Raw genomic sequence first — 8,908 nt, forward strand, 5'->3', positions numbered from 1 at the left:
AAGAGAAATGCAGCCATTATGAAGCACAGAGCGCTATGGGGATACAATAGGTACGAGGTCCTCCGAGGTATGTAGAAAGGTGTAATGGTTACAGGACTTATTTTTGTAAATGTGGTTGTTTGCTTTAAATCAGGGGTACAATCAGGACTCGACCGGAACCAAAGGTAAGTGGGTTGCCTCGCATTGGGCGCTCATGGAGACTACAAATGAAGCTGTGCAGGGCGATATGGGCTGGACTAGTTCTGAAGTTAGGGAAGCTCGCAGTAAAATTGAGTATGAAGAACGGCTGAGGAATATAGAAGAAAGTAAATGGGCTCAGAGAGTGTTCAGGTATCTGTGGAGGAAAAGAACTAGGAAGCTTACCAGCAAGTATGCAGCCTGTAGGGTGGGCAACACAGCAACAAAGATGGTCAAGTGGAAAGTCGGAGAGGCTGAAATAATCACATGGGTAGCAGCAATGGAAAAGACACCCGCCATGAGCAACTACTTAATAGGAAAAAACGAAATCAAGAAAGAAACCATTTATGATAACTCAAAGGGAAGCTCATTACTTTTCAAAGTGAGATTGGGATGCCTTAGAACATGCACCTATAAAGCGAGATATAAGAAAGAAGAAGCATGTGCTTGCAGCGGTAAAGCTAGTGAAACGACGGAGCATGTTTTATTAGGATGTGAAGACATCTACCCAGCGGTCGAGTTAGGCACCACTGGCCTCCCTGAAGTCCTTGGGTTCAGCAGGAGCAGTAGTAAAGCAAACATGTTCGCAATAGGCAATTAGTAAGAGGCGATTGGAGGATTGGTGGAAGTAGGGAAACGACAAAAGACGGAAATGTACAAAAGCACAGTTCGCATTAGGGGATCAGAAAATTTGGGCGTGGTAGTTCAGTGGTTTTTTTTTTCTTTTTTCATTGTTTAACATAGGTAGGACATTAGGCAGTATAATAGCAAGAGCTTGGTGGCGAAACGCACCGCCCCGTTTCAAAGGGGACGCTCGTAACATCCATACTCGTGGTTGCGAGCGCGTACACCACAGTACGACTATCACCAGTGTACTAGGCTGTGCATATTGTTTTCATCTTTTTTTGCCAGTGGACGGCGCAATGAGGTGTTCAGAAGATTTGCTTCCATCGTGGTTCGCTCAGTACACGGTTAAGCGCGTACGCGCGTGGACTGAAAGAGCCTGAAAAGTCGCGCTATGAAGAAAAGGTTAAAACGGATGTTTGGGCGAGTTGGTAAGCCATATTTGAAACAGAACAGCACCGTTTTCACTGGGACAAGCAGGGAGAAATGACTCGGCAGCGCTTGTCCGTGTCGTTTCTCCCTGCTTGTCCCAGTGAAAACCGTGCTGTTCTGTTTCAAAAAATAGAAGTGCGCCTGTGCGGCGGTATTGACCCTCTTGACTTGAACGAATCAGAAGTGCAACGTCAACCTTTTGCCACGTGTGGATTTCACAGACATTAAGGATTACCTCGTCCATGCAACGAGCTTCATAACTCGAGAGCAGCTGAAATCTAACAAGGTTTTGGAAGCTCACAATTATCTTACCAGCGGTTGGGTGCAGGAATCGCGCCTCAAAGCCCTCACCGACAGCCGAGTGGTCATCGTTGGCAGGGTAAGCTCATGTATTTTCTTGCAACACCATCAAGTGTTGTGTATTGAAGTAGTGGCATGATGTGGAGTGCTGGTGTATTTTGAAATCGTTGCGTTACCAGAACGATTTCATTACTCTGCGTAGCGTCATAGGCAGCAACACAAATGTACGCACTGTTCGATCAAAAAACACGCAATATCTTTGTATTTCTTCGCTGATTTAAGCACTGTGTACCGCAGCGATCGCGCATTGTCGAGAACTGATGTATTTTTTTTTCAATTTTCTCGTTACATTAACGACTTTTGAGTGAGCATCGGCAGCGGCGTAAATGTGTCGATTGTTTGATCGCAAAACGAGCAATCTTTAAGCATAAAATTTAACTGCCAGGGCACTAATACTCATGCATTATGCCAACATGTTCGTTTTAGCATTCCTGATGCATGCGTGTGTACTGTCGGTTTGCTAATACTCATTGGCAAACAGCCTAGTTCTGGCTGCTGTGGCACAACTGTGATGTTTGCGTGCAAACATGTTTTTTCTGCACGAGCTCCGAAGTAACAATCCTTAAGGAAAAGCTTTCATAACTGTTGTTTTCTCACCAGCTTATTCTCACTTTTATGCAGGTTCTACATTCCCAGTCACTGAGTGAAAAACCACTGCACCCCTGGCTCCTTGTGAAAGAAGGTGGACTGGTGCAAGCTGCGCACAGCACATGCAAGGCAGGCTAAGGGGAAGCCTGTTCCCACATTGGTGCTATCCTGTTTTACATACAGGCTGTTGTGCAGAGACGGGATGGACAAGCCTGCACTGATAAAGAAAATGCATGGCTGCCGCCACCTGTATGGTCACTTCAAACAAAACCTGTATCAGGTGTGAGCTTTTCATCCTCAAAGATGAAGAGGAAGGTAATGGACGGTGAAGCACCATGTCGTGGGAAACTGCGCCGGGTGAATGTTCAACCTACCACAGATGAAAAGTGGTCAGAATTTTTATCAGCGTGCCACCAAAGTGGGAGCACACCAGTACTGTTATCCCTGGAGCCAAAATATGCTGATTACTTCAACCGTGCTGCGACAAAATTTCCAAGTGCCATCCTCACCAACATGCGGCAGGATGATCAACCCACCACATGGAGTTTCGTAATGGAGCGATCCCCCAGCTGGCTGAAAGTATCACAGTTGAGCCACAGGTAAAGTATGACTATTCATAGTACTTCTATTTGCTATCTAGTATTTCATGCTTGGTTAATAAAGAATAATAGAAAAAAAAAGCAAATGAAGAGTGTGCATAACCTGTAATAATTTGTTGTATGTTGCAGCTTGCAGAGCTCATCGAGGAAAGCACAAGGGAGCAGGCTAAATGCACAAAATGGTTTGCATTCAGGACAGGCCGCATCACTGCATCTATTGCAAAGGCAGTATGCCGAACGTCGTTGAGTGATCCTGCAATGTCACTTCTTAGAAAAATTTGTTATCCTGAAAGTACACAGTTCTGGTCACCACAAACTGTTTGGGGAAAGGAACATGAAGGAAAGGCGAGAGATGCCTACAAGGCTATGTCACGGTATATACGTATGAATTTTGTATGCAGGGATTCTGGACTTCAAATCTCCACCGAGCTGCCATTGCTGGCTGCCTTTCCTGATGGCATCATAAGTTGCACCTGCTGCAAAAAAAGTCTTGGAAATAAAATGTCCTATTTAGTGACAGAGAGGACCATGTACGGGTGCTTGCCACACAAGAGAGCTCCTGTATAACCATTGTGGATGGGTCTGTGAAGCTCAAGCAGCACCATCCCTATTATTAAAGTGTACTAGACCGTTGGGTAGTGAGCTGACTCTCCGGTGGCGGCGTGCGCTCCCGCGTCGCCGGAAATGTGAACATTTCTATGTTTTCCCGGGGACCCGCGCGGAGGCGCTGTCGTCGTCGTCAATGTAAACCTCCGCTGCCTCCGCCGCTGCCTTCCTGGCTTTGCGCGCCGCTGCCTCCGCTGTGCTTTCTTTCATGTGTTCCGAAGTTTACATTACCAATTCTAATGTTTATAAGAAATCATCGTAGGGAAGTATATCGTGCGTCGCTATTGCGTGTGAAATGGCACCACGCCGTTTGAACCACTGTTTTGCGCCCGGCTGTAAAACGGGCTATGTACATGTAAAAGGTGCCCCAAAGCCGTCGTTATTCAGCGTGCCCAAGGATGAAGCACTTCGAAGACTGTGGGAAAAAAACCTCCATCGAGCGGACAAGCCTCTCGAAGACACAAGTGCCGTGTGCGAACTACATTTTGAGCCGCGCTACGTAATTCGCGACTATGTACACATCATTGGTGGCAAGGAAGTGCGGATCCCACGTGGTAAGCCACTGCTTAGCAGTGATGCTGTGCCAACCATTCTTCCAAACCTACCCGCGTATTTGACGAAAAAAGCTGTGAAAGAGAGGCCTGCTCGTAAAAGGAAGTCAGAGAGTTGCGCGTCTCCGGCGAAGCGTAGACCGTGCTCGAACAGTGACACGACGGTGTCCTACACAATCGCTGCAACGATTGCTGAGCAAGGCGCGGCCTCCTCGACGGAAGCAGGAGTGGAGCCGGACGCCGATGCAGAATTTTCATGCCCACTGGGTCAGCAGGAACCCATGCTGTTATTTGACAGTCTTCAGGTACCGTCGGAGCAGTGGACCAAGCACAGGTTTCCTGGACACGACGGTGTCGTGTACTGCACGTCTGTGTTGACATCAAGAAATGAGGTGTGCTCAGAAAAAGTGGTAATGTTCTTTCAGTCACAGACGCACAGTTACTACAAAGTGTTTGTGAGAGGAATTCTGCTAAAAGAAAGCACATTGCAAACAAGCGGGGAAGCAGAAGATGTGCTGAGAGCAACTGATTCCATGAGTGTTTGCACTGGAGTAATGCGACTTGAAGATTATGAAGAAAGGTATTTTACGAAGAACCTTAAATCTCACGTAGTGACCCTCGAGCAAATGTACTTCAGCAGCAATTGCCTGGGTCAGGTCGCTGAAAGAGGTAATTATGCTGTCCATTTTGCCTAATTTGCAACTCATTTTATGTTGCGTTCATTGATTTTTTGGCTCCGTGGGAACTCAATTCAATGCACTTTTCTTGCAGGTACGCAGTGTGTGTCTTGCCGCTACTTGAAACGAGCACTGCAGATCAGACGAGCGAGGGTCAAAAGAACTGATAAAAAGAGCGGCCGATCTGTTGTGCTTAAACTGCGAGCTGCAGCGAGAAGAAACAAGAGGCTAGTTGTTCGCCTAGGAGATGTGAAAAATGAACTTGCTAAAATGAGAGGGAAAAATGCTGCCATTCAAGCAGAAGCATTGGAAGCACAGATCTCAAAACTGCCCCCCAGACAGCAGGAAGCTGTTCGACAGTGCTTCGCAGCTTCAAAAGTGAAACCTAATGGTCTACGCTACACGAAAATGTGGGTCCTGGACTGCATAATAATGAAGATGAAAAGTCCTCGTCTGTATGAGCATCTTCGCCGTAATAGCATTCTTTCCCTACCGTGCAAATCAACCCTCAAGCGCTATGTATCTGCATATCGCACTGTGTTTGGCTTCAGCGACAAAGTTCTGAGGCAGCTAAAAGTGAAGTCAGCTGAGCTTGATGCCTGGAAAAAACATGGTGGATTAGTTATAGACGAGCCAAAGCTGTCGGAACACTTTGCAGTTAAAACGTCTGGGGTTATTGAGGGTTTTGTAGACCTAGGCCCTTTCACAGCAGCCAAAGACAAAGGTGTCCCATGTGACCATGGCATGGTTATACTATTTGTTCCCTTTCAGGGAAAATGGAGCCAGGTAATTGGCTATTTTGCCACACATGGCAACATGAAGGGGGACATTCTTGCCAAAGTTGTTATTGAGGCAACCGTATTGGCCGAAAAGAGTGGCCTTTTTGTTGATTTCATTACATGCGACGGCGCAAGCTGGAATAGAAGGATGTGGAGGATACTTGGGATACAAGCATCAGCTGAGTCTACCACCTGCAAAATTCAGCACCCCAGCGATGCATCACGAAACCTCTTTTTTATATCCGACTTCCCTCATCTTATCAAATGTCTACGCAACTCATTGTTGAAATCTGGATTCAACACTCCAGCTGGCCATGTAAGGCTCTTCTTCATCTTATTGAGGATTTTGTTGTGCTATTACTCACTCTTGAAGCTTAACAGGGTCCTCTCCAATTTCTTTTTAGGTGGATATGCAACACGTAAAGGAAGCCTACAAAATGGATTCCTGCAATGTTACCCTCAAGGTTATGCCAGGGATAACACGATGTCATATTGAGCCAAACGCATTTGAAAAGATGAGAGTCAGTTATGCGTTCCAGCTTTTCGGCACTAAAGTGCTCCAAGCTTTTCACCTGTATAAGGACACGTTAGAAGCCACTCTTGGAAGAATGGATGCAACTCAGGAATTCTTCAGGTGAAATGCCTATTTTCTCTTCTGCTACTTAATTTTAAAAGTAATGAAACCTTTGCATTATGGTTTTGTTAGCTGGAAATGATGTTTAAGTCTAACTTGGTGCAAGCAACATCTGAAGAGCTTTTTTGTGTATTTCAGCAAAATCCACCAGCTGATATCTGTGATGACCTCACGGTTCCCTGCGGAAGCCCTCCGGCCAGATTCTCGAGCAACAGCTGTGCTGCAGGATTTTTTATCCTATCTTAAAGCATGGGAGGAGCATGTAAAAGGGACAGGTGGCTTTGTGAGTGAGTCCACGGCAACAGGTCTGCGTGTAACCATTTCAAGCACATTAGGCTTGCTAGATTACCTTACAAGAAAAGTAGGTTTTAAGTACCTAATGACCTCCAAAACTAGTCAAGACCCTCTTGAAAACCTTTTTGGGATCGTTCGACAGTCTTCTGGCAGTAATGACCACCCAACACCAAGTCAATTTCTAGTTATCATTAACTGCTTGTCATTTTATGGGCTAGTAAAATGTGCCAGTCAAGGTAACTGTCAGCAGGACGAACTGGGCTCCCTCCTGGAAGTTGACAGCCTGCCAGACACTGCGCAGAATGCAGCAGACTTTCATCTGCCAATGAGTGCTGCTAAGAGCATGCACACAGCTCCATCCTCCCAAGACCATAACCAGCACATTGCCAGCAGTGACTCAAGAATAATTTTTCACATCGCTGGCTATGTTGCAAGAAAATGCGTTTTAAAAACCAATTGCCAAGACTGTCTGACCCTTCTCACTATGCCTGCCCCAGATGAAACTTTCCAGCTTGCGAGGCTGACAAAGTTTCGTGACAATGGAGGGCTCCTCTATCCAACTGGTCGCTTATTTGGTTTCATAAAGAAGCTTGAGGACTTGTTCACAGGCTGCTTCTCCCATGGACAGCTGCACTCTGACAGCATTTTAGATGTGCTGACAGTTGTCAAAGCCAGACTTGGCCAAGAGGTTGGTTGTTCCAGTCATGCTTCCACCCTTTCTCCAAAAATAATCAAATTCTATGTCACTACACGACTTCACTTCTATGTTAAAAGTATAAATACTGACAAGTCGGGGAAGCGCCAAAAGGCAAAGCACTTGAAGTTGAGCCGCTGCTCTTGAAATGTGCATGCTGTCTGCATTGTCTACTTGTTGCATTGTGCTTGTCAAGATAATAAACTTTTGTTAAAGTTGTTCAACCAACATTTTGTTTGCATTTTTTTTTCTTTTTCTTTCATAAAATATTTCCTTAAAAATAAGTGTGGCTATACCAACATCACTCTCTGGAAAGGCAGATATAGGAAATTATGCAGTATGTTAGTGTCGGGAGAATTAAATGCGTTTTATGTTCGAATAATGTAGAGCAACGACTGATGTATAGGCGCATGTTTTCTGGCACATATGTGACAAGCTACAGCATGGAAGGTGTTTTAAACGGTTTACCTTTTGTTTCAACATTCATGTGCGATTAAAACTTCATATCTATGCTGCTTAACATTTCATTGATATACCTCTATTTTTCTTCCACAATATGCTCAGCCAGAGTCAAATAGGTGGGTATACAGGAAAGGCATCGTTCCAAAGGTGCCTGAATTGCTGTAAGGACTGCAAATAGGGTAACGCCGAAAACGAATTTCTGCACGCGCGCAACTCGATAACACCGCGACATATGGATCACTTACGTTCTAATCAAAGACAGCAGTAAAACTGCTGTCTTTGACAAGAATGTAAGTGATTCATTTGTTATGTCACGCTATTATTGAGTAAATATACCCAAACTTGCTGTCAATGGAGAGGAACCCCACAGCCTTTTACTCGGCGCAAGACGCGAGTTTTCGATACGAGTGCAAGCTCAGCAAAGCCAGCGTTACAAAAATGGTGATTAAAGAAACTTTTCCCTCATGAAAAGAAAGACGAAGTACTACTGACAAACAAGCATACTGTCCAAGCTCTTTATTTATATGAGAAACGAGCATTCAAGAAATTAGACCGTTTCTACAGCGGCGACCACGTACCTTTCGCACAGCCAAAGCGCGGCCGCTTACATTGAATACAGTGGTGGCGCCATCTAGCAGGCGAGACGTAAACCGCGACAGCGGATGGAGCTCAGTCAGCCCACTACCCAATATTCTAGTACACTTTACTATTATTACCAAATACAAATGCAGATGTTTGTGTGTAACGTGAACTACTGCGACTTCGTATTGTGGACTTTGAAAGATTTTATAGCAATCAGAGTGTACAAAGATGCAAAGTTTTGTGCAAAGATGATGAAGCGCTGTGAAGAATATTTCAAGTTGATCCTTCTGCCTCAACTTTGCTTCCATTACTGGACTGGCAGGAGCAGTGGCAATCTGCTAGAAACTGCCGAAGACTGTGAGACCTCGCAAGAGGTGTGTTGCTTGTGCCAAGGGCCAGAGTCAGGCAAAATGGTCAGGTGCGAGAGTGCTGCTTGCAAGTTTGTGTGGTTCCACTTCGAATGTGTGAACTTAAAAAAAGCACCTAGAGGAAGTTGGTTCTGCTGCGAGTATAAAGGAAAACATAAAAAGCTTAACATGTTTCATGTACAAAACTTTATTTTTCCTCACAGGAGCTGTTAAAGCATTAAACATTTGCAAAAGCTGAATCATCTGCCTTGTCAATCTCTGGGATCAACCAAATGAAACAGTGGAATTACTCAAATTGCATTGTGCCGAACAAAGACTATCTTGTCGAGCACAGTGGGTCCGTTCTCCTCTGATGCAAGCATCTCCACAGGAAGTGTGTACTTGATTATACAGTATTTATTGCGGAGCAGTCCAATCACTCTCGACATGAATCCGGACATTGCAAGCTTTCGCGTCTTTTCTACTTCACAGGCTGAAATTT

At 45.1% G+C, this 8,908-nt stretch overlaps 1 long non-coding RNA gene and 1 pseudogene across 1 annotated transcript; both read left to right on the forward strand.

Annotated features, from left to right (window-relative positions):
- Positions 1 to 1,287: 1,287 nt before the first annotated feature.
- Positions 1,288 to 3,294, forward strand: LOC142574927 (uncharacterized; annotated as a pseudogene).
- Positions 3,295 to 5,256: 1,962 nt separating this feature from the next.
- LOC142576549 (uncharacterized) lies at positions 5,257 to 7,243 on the forward strand. Its single transcript, XR_012826869.1, has 3 exons — positions 5,257 to 5,709; positions 5,798 to 6,027; positions 6,166 to 7,243. It is a non-coding gene; the product is annotated as an uncharacterized LOC142576549 (long non-coding RNA).
- The last annotated feature ends 1,665 nt before the right edge of the window (positions 7,244 to 8,908 follow it).

Source organism: Dermacentor variabilis, chromosome 3 (genome assembly GCF_050947875.1).
Source record: "Dermacentor variabilis isolate Ectoservices chromosome 3, ASM5094787v1, whole genome shotgun sequence".
NCBI classification, from domain to species: Eukaryota; Metazoa; Arthropoda; class Arachnida; order Ixodida; family Ixodidae; genus Dermacentor; species Dermacentor variabilis.